Source organism: Bufo bufo, chromosome 2 (assembly GCF_905171765.1).
Source record: "Bufo bufo chromosome 2, aBufBuf1.1, whole genome shotgun sequence".
NCBI classification, from domain to species: domain Eukaryota; kingdom Metazoa; phylum Chordata; class Amphibia; order Anura; family Bufonidae; genus Bufo; species Bufo bufo.
The window spans coordinates 15,726,858-15,740,886 of record NC_053390.1 but is presented as its reverse complement, the minus strand read 5'-3'; the positions used below and the strand labels follow the sequence as shown (position 1 = coordinate 15,740,886).

The window sequence follows — 14,029 nt, the reverse complement described above, 5'->3', positions numbered from 1 at the left end:
TGAAATATAGAAGTAAGATGAGGAGCTTTCTTCTCCGCTGTTATTATTGGGGGATTTCTTCACCAATTTATTTGATTTAAAGGAAATCACCAAAATGTCAGGATTTATTGTAATATCTGCTGACGAGCCCAAAATGATGCTTAACCCTAGAGCAGCAGCAGCCGGTGATCAGATTCTCCTCCTGCCCTGAAGGCACCAAGGACAGAACCTGAAGTCACTTTCTCCATTCATGATTCCATACCTGTGGTGACATCTCCTGGAATGTCCTCCTCCACCTCAATCTTACATGGGGGATCGTCCATTATCCTCTCTTCTTCATCCTCCTCTTCATTATCAGTCAGTTCTTCCCCCTGATTTGTCATCTGTAACAATTCAGTACAATACAGCAGACAGGTGGGAAATCTAACAGATCCACAGAAGAGACCCCCACAATCTATGACCCCTCTATGACTGCAGGACCCCCTATATAGATGTGTATAGGGCTCAGCTCCATCTACCTGAGGGTTCTCTGGGACCTTCTCCTCTGGACAGTCCTGGGAATACAGAGGACGGGGACATCTCTCTGGTGGATTTCTCCTCCTGGATCCATCTGTGGAGACACAAGCACACAGTGACTGAACACATGGCCTCCTGTAGATCTGTCTATAGATCAGACTCTTCTCTCAGCTCCTTCACTTCTAGGTTTAGTGATCGGAGGAGATAACACTGGAGGGTTTCCTGATATCTCCCTCTGACAGAAGCTCCGACGTCAGGCTCTACACACACTGCACATGACGGCTCTTACGTTGTGATATAAGAGGCTGGAGCTCCTCCATTACATGTCACTGCACACACGTGTATACACTGCACATGACGGCTCTTACCTTGTGATATAAGAGGCTGGAGCTCCTCCATTACATGTCACTGCACACACGTGTATACACTGCACATGACGGGTCTTACCTTGTGATATAAGAGACTAGTGCTCCTCCATTACATGTCACTGCACACACGTGTATACACTGCACATGACGGGTCTTACCTTGTGATATAAGAGGCTGGTGCTCCTCCATTACATGTCACTGCACACACGTGTATACACTGCACATGACGGCTCTTACCTTGTGATATAAGAGGCTGGTGCTCCTCCATTACATGTCACTGCACACACGTGTATACACTGCACATGACGGGTCTTACCTTGTGATATAAGAGGCTGGTGCTCCTCCATTACATGTCACTGCACACACGTGTATACACTGCACATGACGTCTCTTACCTTGTGATATAAGAGGCTGGTGCTCCTCCATTACATGTCACTGCACACACGTGTATACACTGCACATGACGGCTCTTACCTTGTGATATAAGAGGCTGGTGCTCCTCCATTACATGTCACTGCACACACGTGTATACACTGCACATGACGGCTTTTACCTTGTGATATAAGAGGCTGGTGCTCCTCCATTACATGTCACTGCACACACGTGTATACACTGCACATGACGGCTCTTACCTTGTGATATAAGAGGCTGGTGCTCCTCCATTACATGTCACTGCACACACGTGTATACACTGCACATGACGGCTCTTACCTTGTGATATAAGAGGCTGGAGCTCCTTCATTACATGTCACTGCACACACGTGTATACACTGCACATGACGGGTCATACCTTGTGATATAAAAGGCTGGAGCTCCTCCATTACATGTCACTGCACACACGTGTATACACTGCACATGACGGCTCTTACCTTGTGATATAAGAGGCTGGTGCTCCTCCATCACATGTCACTGCACACACGTGTATACACTGCACATGACGGCTCTTACTCTGTGATATAAGAGGCTGGGGCTCCTCAATTACATATCACTGCACACACGTGTATACACTGCACATGACGGCTCTTACCTTGTGATATAAGAGGCTGGTGCTCCTCCATTACATGTCACTGCACACACGTGTATACACTGCACATGACGGCTCTTACCTTGTGATATAAGAGGCTGGAGCTCCTTCATTACATGTCACTGCACACACGTGTATACACTGCACATGACGGGTCATACCTTGTGATATAAAAGGCTGGAGCTCCTCCATTACATGTCACTGCACACACGTGTATACACTGCACATGCCGGGTCTTACCCTGTGATATAAGAGGCTGGTGCTCCTCCATCATGGCCTCCTTGTACAGGTCCTTGTGTCCTTCTATATACTCCCACTCCTCCATGGAGAAATAGACAGTGACGTCCTGACACCTTATAGGAACCTGACAACACAATGACACCGTCATCACCCAGACCCCTCCAGTGCTGTTACTGGAGAATTTCCCAGCATTCCCAGCAGTGTCACCTCTCCAGTCAGCAGCTCCATCATCTTGTGGGTGAGTTCTAGGATCTTCTGCTCATGTATCAGGGGGTGAGGGGGAGGCTCTGTGATGGGGGGAGGGGCCCTGCTCCGCTCTCCTGACTCCTGGAGATGGATGATGGGAGTCACACAGTCCCCCGATGTCTTCTTCACTATTGTGTACTCCTGTGGATGGAGAGAGACACTTAGGGAATAAACCCTTCAGGGGCCATGTGCTCTCCTCCGGCCCTCTCCTCCTGGTACAACGTGCCTACTTACCTCCTCATGGCTCCTACAACATGACTATTGGTCACTGGTCACATGACACATCACTCACCATACTGGGGGCTGATCTTCAGGTTCTCCATCACTTGGAAGGTCTGGAGGCCGTTCTCCAGGACCCTGGACTCTTCCTATCACTTCCTATGATGGATTCTCCTTCCCGATGTCTGACTTGTTACAGAATACAATACAGAGGAGAGAAATCTAGAAAAGTTTACCTCTCCGCTCAGCAGGGAGATGATCTCCAAGGTGAGGTCTAATAGTCTTCTGCTGATCTCCTTCCTGTCCATCCTTGGTGGTCATTCAGGAGAAGAGGAGAGAACTGGAGGAGCTGGAGGCTTCTAGTACTGCAGGCGCCTTTATGAGAAGAGGAGAGGAAATCATCCAGGGGACAAGACCAGATGTCACCTCCAGAACCGCACTTCCTGAGCCTGGAGGGGCCCCGCTTCTCAGAGTCCCCACCACATGGATTCCAGGGGCCCCAACATGGAGATCTCTGGTGGCTCCACAGGAGATAAATGTCTGATAGATGCAGGTCCCACCTCTGGGCTGTGCTCAGCTGTGTCCAGAACTCCTAGAGAAGAGACTGGAGAGAGCTGAGCTCAGGCCGGGCCCCGCTCCATTCTCCTCCTGGATGCAGGGGCCCCTCACCAGGACAGTCAGGGGCCAGCGAATGATGACAACCCCCACTATCCCCACTACTCCTCCCCCATCATACTAAGCTGAGGAGCGGAGAAGGATTCCTTGTGTGTAATGGAGGAGAATCTCCAGAGGTGACATGTCTGAGCTCTCCACCACACTGTCTCCTCACAGCTCATCTTACCTGCAGGCTGGAGGAATGGCTGATACCAGAGAGAACAAGAGCCCTGACTACCGACCAGGACCTGCCCAGTATCTGCTGCACTGCCAGAGCTGAAGGACCTGGGGTGACGTCACCATCATGTGATCAGTGCAGGGGGCGGGGCTCAGCAGTGGAGAGGAGAAGAGTTGGTGAAGGACCTGGGGTGATGTCACTGTCATGTGATCAGTGAAGGGGGCGGGGCTGAACTTTAACAAAGATCACATGATGATGGCATCATCCCAGGTCCTAGAAAAACCTGAAGCCTCCAGCTCCTCCAGTTCTCTCCTCTTCTCCTGAACGACCACCAAGGATGGACAGGAAGGAGATCAGCAGAAAAATATTAGACCTCACCTTGGAGATCATCTCCCTGCTGAGCGGAGAGGTAAACTTTTCTAGATTTCTCTCCTCTTTATTGTATTCTGGAACAAGTCAGACATCGGGAAGGAGAATCCATCATAGGAAGTGATAGGAAGAGTCCAGGGTCCTGGAGAACGGCCTCCAGACCTTCCAAGTGATGGAGAACCTGAAGATCAGCCCCCAATATGGTGAGTGATGTGTCATGTGACCAATAGTCATGTTGTAGGAGCCATGAGAAGGTAAGTAGGCACGTTGTACCAGGAGGAGAGGGCCGGAGGAGAGCACATGGCCCCTGAAGGGTTTATTCCCTAAGTGTCTCTCTCCATCCACAGGAGTACACAATAGTGAAGAAGACATCGGGGGACTGTGTGACTCCCATCATCCATCTCCAGGAGTCAGGAGGGCGGAGCAGGACCCCTCCCCCCATCACAGAGCCTCCCCCTCACCCCCTGATACATGAGCAGAAGATCCTAGAGCTCACCCACAAGATGATGGAGCTGCTGACTGGAGAGGTGACACTGCTGGGAATGCTGGGAAATTCTCCAGTAACAGCACTAGAGGGGTCTGGGTGATGACGGTGTCATTGTGTTGTCAGGTTCCTATAAGGTGTCAGGACGTCACTGTCTATTTCTCCATGGAGGAGTGGGAGTATATAGAAGGCCACAAGGATCTGTACAAGGAGGCCATGATGGAGGAGCACCAGCCTCTTATATCACAGGGTAAGAGCCGTCATGTGCAGTGTATACACGTGTGTGCAGTGACATGTAATGGAGGAGCACCAGCCTCTTATATCACAGGGTAAGAGCCGTCATGTGCAGTGTATACACGTGTGTGCAGTGACATGTAATGGAGGAGCACCAGCCTCTTATATCACAAGGTAAGAGCCGTCATGTGCAGTGTATACATGTGTGTGCAGTGACATGTAATGGAGGAGCTCCAGCCTCTTATATCACAAGGTAAGAGCCGTCATGTGTAGTGTATACACGTGTGTGCAGTGACATGTAATGGAGGAGCACCAGCCTCTTATATCACAAGGTAAGAGCCGTCATGTGCAGTGTATACACGTGTGTGCAGTGACATGTAATGGAGGAGCACCAGCCTCTTATATCACAAGGTAAGAGCCGTCATGTGCAGTGTGTACACGTGTGTGCAGTGACATGTAATGGAGGAGCACCAGCCTCTTATATCACAAGGTAAGAGCCGTCATGTGCAGTGTATACACGTGTGTGCAGTGACATGTAATGGAGGAGCACCAGCCTCTTATATCACAAGGTAAGACCTGTCATGTGAAGTGTATACACGTGTGTGCAGTGACATGTAATGGAGGAGCTCCAGCCTCTTATATCACAAGGTAAGAGCCGTCATGTGCAGTGTATACACGTGTGTGCAGTGACATGTAATGGAGGAACACCAGCCTCTTATATCACAAGGTAAGAGCCGTCATGTGCAGTGTGTACACGTGTGTGCAGTGACATGTAATGGAGGAGCACCAGCCTCTTATATCACAAGGTAAGACCCGTCATGTGCAGTGTATACATGTGTGTGCAGTGACATGTAATGGAGGAGCACCAGCCTCTTATATCACAGGGTAAGAGCCGTCATGTGCAGTGTATACACGTGTGTGCAGTGACATGTAATGGAGGAGCACCAGCCTCTTATATCACAAGGTAAGACCCGTCATGTGCAGTGTATACACGTGTGTGCAGTGACATGTAATGGAGGAGCACCAGCCTCTTATATCACAGGGTAAGAGCCGTCATGTGCAGTGTATACACGTGTGTGCAGTGACATGTAATGGAGGAGCTCCACAGTTTCTTCTCCCATTACATCGGGCCGGTATAGTAGACTACACTGCTCTATCACTTTGCAGCTTGGCTTCCTCACTTCCTCTCTTCTGAATCACCAACTCTTATTATGGGTGATTTTAATATCCCCATTGATCCCATCTCCCCATCAGCCGCTCACTTTCTTTCTTTAACCTCCTCTCTTGGCCTATCACAACTGACTTCCTCTGCCACGCATGAACAGGACAATACACTCGATCTAGTCTTCTTCCATCACTGCTCAGTCTCAAACTTTAGTAACTCATCCTTCCCACTTTCTGACCACAATCTTCTTTCATTTACTAAGACCTCTCACTCTTCTTATGACAATCCTACTTTTCACACTTACAGAAACCTACACACCATTAACCCCCAGCAACCTATTAACCCCCTACAATTAGCTCTTACCCCAATCTCTTCCCTCCCCTGTCCAGACTTGGCTGCCAATCATTACAACCAGACCCTCAAAACCACCCTAGAGGAAGTTGCTCCAATATCAATCCGACCCTCCATACACAGAAGACGACAACCTTGGCACACACCTGAAACACGTTTTCTCCAGATGTGCAGAACGCTTATGGAGAAAATCGTGAATATCAGCAGACTTCCTCCATTATAAATTTATGCTCAAAACATACAATTCGGCTCTCAACATTGCCAAACAAAAGTACTTCACCTCTCTCATCTCCTTACTCTCAAATAACCCAAAACGACTCTTTGACGCTTCACATTCCCTTCTAAGCCCTAAAGTTCCAGAACCTGTCACTGACCTCTGCGCTGATAGCATGGCCACCTACTTCAAAGACAAGATTGGCAGTATCCGGCAGGAACTAATCTCCCAGTCCCCAAATAATTTCAATCCTCCTCCCTCCCATTCCTCCACATGCTCTCTCTCCTCTTTTGACCCTGTAACAGAGGAAGAAGTCTCCAGGCTTCTCTCTTCTTCTCGACCCACGACCTGTAGCAGTGATCCTATTCCATCACACCTCCTCCAGTCCCTCTCCCCGGCTGTCATCACTCACCTACCTACAGTTTTCAACCCCTCGCTCTCCTCTGGTGTCTTTCCCTCCTCTTTCAAACACTCTATTATAACCCCACTACTAAAGAAACCATCTCTTGACCCGACCTGTACTGCTAACTCCATGCACAGTTGCATACCCTGTGGTCCCTGGACTGTTGCTTAGTCCTCTCCTGGAGGAGGCAGAGGGGAAGAAAAAAAAATAAAAAATTCCAGCCTTGCTTCTCCCGCTACTCCCCCCCGCCCGCATCCACCACATATCCTGTACCCCCACTCCCCGAGTCCACCACATATCCCGTACCCCCAACTCCCCGAGTCCACCACCCGCCTAGCTGCTATTTCAGCCATTTTTTTTTAGCAAATATGTATTTTTTCTTAATTGATGCCAAGTGAAATTCCTCTCTGACAAGCGACAGTCTAGTCAAATTCTCCCATTCATTAACTGTTGGTATTGTTCTGGCTCCCCAATGTGCTACAATGCATTTTTTTACTAAAAACTGAAGTTTGGCTGCTACTTCTCGATCTTGAGCAATATCTATTTTGTCCATCACTCCCAAAATGCAGACCTCAAGGCAAGTCGGGACTTTAAACAAATGATACCTCTCTATTTTTTCGTTCACCGTCCTCCAAAATTGCGTGATTCTATAAGAGAAGATATTTGACACACTATTTTTGGACCATATAGCCTTTTCCCAAAATTCTTCCCGTTGCAGGTTTAGTACCTCTTCCCATCTATGATTTAGAGTAGTAACAGCTCTTTTTTTTTTTTGTCTTCTGATAAAGTAGACCTCTATATATCTTGGAATTTATCTTGGAAGCCAATTTCTTCCCTGCAACTAACTTGGTGGTGGGAGGGGGGCAATTTACGTTCCTTTTCCTATCTCTGCTCGTACAGCTTGTTTTAATTGAAAATAAAAAAAAACTCAAATCTCTGTCTTCAAATAAATATTCATTCTTAAGGTCTTGATAAGAAATTATATCTCCCTCTCTCCATATTTGGCCCAGTTTAAAAATTCCATATTTCCACCAGACTTTTTGTTCTATTAATTTGAATTCCCTTAGATGAATGTTGTCCCCTAGTAACGTGTCTGAATGTAGTCCCTTCTGGGACCACAGTTCCTTTACACTATTCCAAGATTTAGTCCACAACTCAAATAAGGGTAGTTTATTAACTTGTGACAAAATATCCGCTTCTAGTAGTTGAAAAATACTGCAATTTTCCACGTTTTTATTAATCCCTGCTATCATACTCGTGTAACTATGTGACTTACTCCACATTATCATATTTTTAATCTGTCCAGCAATAAAATAAAGATCCAAATCGGGAACTGATAGTCCACCCTCTTTCTAATGAATATACAATATCTGTGCTCTTATTCTCGTTTTTTTCCCCTCGCCATATCAAGTCTGTTATTAAAGTGGCTATTATTTTAAAAATTCTCTTAGGGATTGTTATCGGTGCAATCCAAAGCATATAATTCAAGGAGGGCAATATACACCTTTTCACGAGCGAAATGCGACCCGCCATCGAAATATGTATTTTCTTCCAAACCTCTATCCTTTTACGCATCTATTTTGGGGAGTACATTCAACTGTACATAATCCCTAGGGTTAGTTGTTATTTGAATACTTAGACACTTAACCGGTTCCTGCCTCTCTTTAATTTCAAGTAGCCCTGGTAAAAAACCATTCAAGGGATCAGTCGGGATACAAGCTGATTTGGACCAGTTTATATTCAGTCCAGCATAATTACTATACTCTTCAAATACTTGAAAAATCTTCCTAAGTGAGCCATGCGATCCTACAAACAGCATGATGTCATCTTCATATAAGGAAATTTTTTCCTCATGGGCCCCAAACCTGAAACCCACAATTCCCTTACATCCTACCAGCAGCACAGATGGGGGTTAACTGCCCCTGTGGACTGGTAGGACCGGCGGAATTTTTAATGAGCCCAAGAACCAATAAACGATCTTCAGCTCCCTGAAAGGGAAGAGATCGCCCCCCAGCCCACCGTGTTTTTTTCTGTCCTTTGGACAGGTGGACTGGCGTGTCGCTCCCCCTTCGGGGAGCTGAAGAGTGCTGAGGGGGCTCTCTTGTTTTTATCTAAAGAAATCGCCGCTTTTTGTTGCCTTTTTTGCCTTTATTTTAGGCTTAATTGCGGCTATATTTTAAACAGGGTACCGTCGGGGGGGCTTCCCTCCCGGGGGGGCTTCCCTCCCCTCTTCTTCCGCCTGGTTTTCGGCGACTCAGCGGTGCCCCGTTTTACTCTCGCCGCATTTGTGCGGCGCCATGGGTGCCGCCATCTTCCGGAAGTGATGCGCAGGTGCGCAACGTCACTTCCGGTTTTTCGTATCTCCGATGCGGTGGGTTTTTCTTCTCACTGCTCGGTTGTTTTCCTCCTAGGACATCCTGAATGGTCAGGGTAGTTTAGGGAGACATATAGGTTTAAACTGAGCCTAGAATAAGGCTCCATTACATCTCTGGGCTTTGTTCCCTCGAGGTCCCGCCCAAGGGGCGGGGCTTCCCCTTTTTAAACGCCCAGAGCCGGTCATTCAGTCTCTGGTTGCATCGCTTTCACAAGCTAGCTCCAGAGTTCCCTGTGCTTGGATATATTGCTAGATATATTGCTTTGCTTTGGGTATTTTCTTGCAGCTCTATTTGCTTCAAGTGCTGGTGGGCGCCCATATGGTCTCTCTTTCACCTCCCCAGGTGTTTGTAGGTGTTATGACCTGTCTTTTTTTCTGTTACAGTGATGGCTTCCCCTAGGGATTCTGATCAACAGCGGAAGTCCGGGGCCAAAAGAAAGCACTTGGCCTGTTACAACTGTAACACACCCTTGGACGACAACTGCCCTTACTCAAGGTGTGAAAGTTGTCGAACACAGGCATCCACGGAACCCACGATGCAGGAGATGTTCCAGTGGACGAAAACCTACGTGGATGATTCCATAAAGGGAGTTGTGCGCCTTCTTAATGATAGGCTACCAGGATCCTCCCAGACTCCCATGGAAGTGGCTGCACCTGTTGAGAGACCCACCCCCTGTTCGGTGGGGTCATCTTCTGAGGAAGAAGAACTAACTTCTTGTTTTTTTCCTCCAGAGAAAACACAGAAGTTGCTGAAGTCCATCAGGTCGGGGGACCATGATGTTGACATGGGGGAGTCCTCCGATCCCGCCGGACGGACACAGCGTGTCTTTAGAGCGGATAAGACCCTTCTCTCTGTGATGCGCACAGAGTGGAGAAAGCCTGAAAAAGGTCCAGTCCTCACCAGGAAGTTCAAGCTGATGTACCCAATGGCTAAACTCTTGGTGGAATCGTGGGGTTCCGTTCCCAAGGTGGACATGGCAATAGCCAAGTTGTCCAGGCGCACTCTGGTCCCTGCAGACAATGGGTCTAGTCTGCAGGACCCTCTAGACCGGAGGGCAGAGTGCACCCTTAGAAGGGGTTACGCGGCGGCCGCTGCCTCCGCATCGACATCTATTGCGGCCACTGAAGTAGCCTCCTTCCTACGCTCCAAACTGAATCAGATCCAGACAGACGTGGACCAAAGCGTTTCCAAAGACGACATCTCGACCGCCTTCAAGTCAGTCAATCTGGCTATGGATTTTTTTGTGTGATTCCACCCAGATGCAATTGAAACTGGCAGCCAAAACAATGGCTCTGGTTTCAGCTGCCCGCAGACCACTATGGCTGAAGCCGTGGAATGCGGACAACGCGTCCAAATTTAATTTATGTGGGCTCCCCTTCGAGCCGGATAGGCTGTTCGGGTCCGAATTGGACAAGATTATGGAGGTACTCTCCGACAAGAAAGGGAAGAGTCTCCCCCAGCAGCCCTTTCGGGGACGCCCCAGACAGGATCAAAAAGTCGGAGGCCGTTCAGGGCAGCAGGCTAGGCGCAGAGATTGGGGGGGGGGGGCCGTCTTGTAGATCCTCGAAGCCCCCGCAAACCCACCAAGGAGGCGAAACCCTCCTGACTATGGGCCTCCCCGAGGCTCTTGGTTAAGCCCTGCTGCCCCTGCAGTATCTCCTCTAGATTTTCCCGTACCCCTCCCCCAGATTCCCATGGGGGACCGTCTCTCCCACTTCAAAAACTTTTGGGCCCAGCAAATTGTAGACCCCTGGGTTCAGGGTATAGTTTCTGCCGGTTACCGGGTAGCTCTCATCTCCCTCCCCCCAGAGAGATTCATCGCCACACGAAACTTCGGGTCTGCCAAACAAAAGATCCTAGAGTCTTACATTCAGGACTATATCTCCAAGGGAGCTCTGGAGGAGGTGCCGGCAGGGGAAAGAGGCCTAGGGATTTATTCTCCAGTGTTCCTGGTTCCCAAGAAGACTGGAGATCTCCGGATGATCATCGACTTGAGATTCCTCAATCGATTTATAAGGAAAACCAGGTTTCGGATGGAAACCATAAGGTCAGTCAGCCATATCCTCAACCCCGGGGACGTCATGGCTACTCTGGACCTCAAGGATGCTTACCTTCACATCCCGATCCATTCCACCTCCCGGAAGTTCCTCAGGATCGCTGTCCAGATTTCAGGGGTTTGCAGGCACTTTCAGTTCGCTGCGCTTCCCTTCGGAATCTCTTCTGCCCCTCTTATCTTCACCAAGGTGGTGGTGTCGGTGGTGGCAGCTTTGAGACTTCAAGGACTGACTATTATTCCTTATCTGGACGATTGGCTTTTCATAGCCTCTTCAGTTCCGATCCTTACCCACCATCTTCAGATCGCAATCTCTTTTCTCCTCCGCCTGGGCTGGATTATCAACTGGCAGAAGTCGGATGTGAGCCCATCGACTTCAATCCATTATTTAGGATTCGTGGTTGACTCTGTGGAGATGTCCCTCCAGTTGACTCTAGAAAGGAGAGCGCGGATTCAGGACCTGGCAAGGGTCCTTTTATGTCCCTCGTCGAGTCTCCATCCGGACTCTCATGAAGATGCTGGGGCTCATGTCAGCGGCTGTGGACGCAGTCCCTTGGGCGCTATGGCACCTCCGTCCCCTTCAGTCGGAGGTCTTACACTTATGGAACGGCAGCCCTGCGGGGCTAGATTCCCTGTGCTCCCTGTCCGGTCAAACCCGGAATTCCCTCAGATGGTGGTTCCAGCTAACAGCAGGGAAGTCTATGACCCAACCAGTTTGGCTCATATTGACTACAGACGCGTCCCTTGTAGGCTGGGGCGCTCACCTGGATGAATCCCCAGTACAGGGATCTTGGTCTCCTCTGGAGCGGCGTCTCTCTTCCAATCTTCGCGAGATGCGAGCTATCGGTCAGGATCAGGCCTCGGTAATAGCCATCATACCGTTCTGGCCCAGGAGATCCTGGTTTACCCAGCTCATTCAGATGAGTCAGGGACAATACTGGAGACTCCCCCCGGAGCAGACCCTGGTGTCGTGGGACACTCACCTCTGCCCAGATCTGCACAGGTTCAACCTGACAGCCTGGAGGTTGATCAGTCCCTTCCCAACATAGAAGGGCTTTCCGAGTCGGTCCTGAGAACTTTGTCGCATTCCAGAGCAGAGTCTACGAAGAAGGCCTACTCCAGGATCATGAGAATCTTCGTGTCATGGTGTGATTACAAACAGGTGGCGTCTGCAGATCCGCCCCTTCCTGCGATATTGCAATTCCTTCAAGATGGATTAGATAAAGGTCTTTCTCCAGCTACCTTGAGGGTACAGATTTGTGCCATCTCGGCCTGTCTTAACAGGCCACATTCTCGGGACCCACTCATCAAACGCTTCCTGAAGGGAGCTGAAAGACTAAAGCCTACTATACTGAAACCTATTCCCCAGTGGGATCTTTCAGTAGTGCTCAGGGGGCTAGCATCTCCCCCCTTCGAGCCATTGGAGGAGGTGGAATTCAGATTTTTGACCTTAAAGATGGTTTTTCTTCTGGCTGTAGCTTCAGCCAAAAGGATATCTGAATTGCAGGCTTTTTCTGCAATTCACCCTTACATCATCTTCTTGCAGGACAGAGTACTCCTGAAGTTTTTACCCTACTTCAGGCCTAAGGTTCCAACCTTCCAAAATATTAACCAGGTAATCTCTTTACCAGTTTTGTTTTCAGCCTCCTCCTCTGATACTCCAGCTAGAGACCCGCTGGATATTTCAAGGTGCCTCCAGGTCTATGTGGATAGATCCAGAGAGTTCAGGATAGATGAGAATCTCCTCATCCTGTTTGCCGGTAAGTCTAAAGGCCGTAAAGCGTCTAAAGCTACCATTAGTCGCTGGATCAAGGAAGCCATTAGGGAGGCTTTCGTCTCCCAATCTCTAGATCCTCCGGAGTTTGTGAGGGCCAATTCTACTAGGGCTGTCTCCACCTCTGTTGCGGAGAGAAGACTTCTCCCCCTAGAGTTGATCTGTAAGGCGGCTTCCTGGAGTTCTGAGTCAACCTTCATCTCCCATTATAGGATAGATGCTAGGATGGCAGAGTTTTCGGCTTTTGGGCAGACAGTTCTTAGATCTGCCAGGCATGAGGACCCTCCCTAGGGGATTCTTCTTGCTATCTCCCCATCTGTGCTGCTGGTAGGATGTAAGGGAATCGTTAATTTCTAACGATAATTTGTTTTCCCTTAGTCCTAACAGCAGCACACACATATCCCACCCTAGGTACATTATGCTGGTTAAAAACACGGTGGGCTGGGGGGCGATCTCCTCCCTTTTAGGGAGCTGAAGATCGTTTATTGGTTCTTGGGCTCATTAAAAATTCTGCCGGTTCCACCAGTCCACAGGGGCAGTTAACCCCCATCTGTGCTGCTGTTAGGACTAAGGGAAAACAAATTATCGTTAGAAATTAACGATTTCTTTATCTTGTCTAATCAGGTCAGCTAAGGGTTCCATAGCTAAAGCAAATAGCAGAGGGGATAGGGGACAACCCTGCCTAACCCCCTTGCCAATATATATTTTATCCGAATATTCACCATTCAATATTACCCTTGCAGAGGCTTCAGTGTATAGTAACTTGACCCAATCTATAAAATTATCTCCAAATCCCAAGGGCCATTCTATCGTATCAAAAGCTTTAGATGCATCTATGGTTACAATCATACGTTCTCCACGGTTTGTGGGTTCCAACTGGGTGCCCATAAAGTATCTCATTATATTATCAGTTGTGGTTTTACCTGACATAAAGTCCGACTGATCCTCATGAATAATCCCAGGGACCACACTCCCAAGTCTATTTGCCAGGATCCTTGCTAATATTATGTGATCGGTGTCCGGAAGTGTTGTCTTTCCCTGGTTTTAAAATAAGTGTTATCAAGGCTTCTCTCACAGAATCTGGGAGTTTTCCTAATTCCCTCAAGGCGGTCCACATTGTAAGGAGTTTCAGAATGAATAGCTCTTCATATTGTGCATAGATTTCAAATGGGATCCCATCTCT

The 14,029-nt window shown here is 48.6% G+C and overlaps 2 pseudogenes; one reads left to right on the top strand and one right to left on the bottom strand.

Moving 5' to 3' along the window:
* LOC120992024 overlaps nt 1–14,029 on the bottom strand; it is a 363,844-nt pseudogene that overhangs the window by 110,316 nt on the left and 239,499 nt on the right.
* LOC120992027 overlaps nt 4,471–14,029 on the top strand; it is a 207,837-nt pseudogene continuing 198,278 nt past the window's right edge.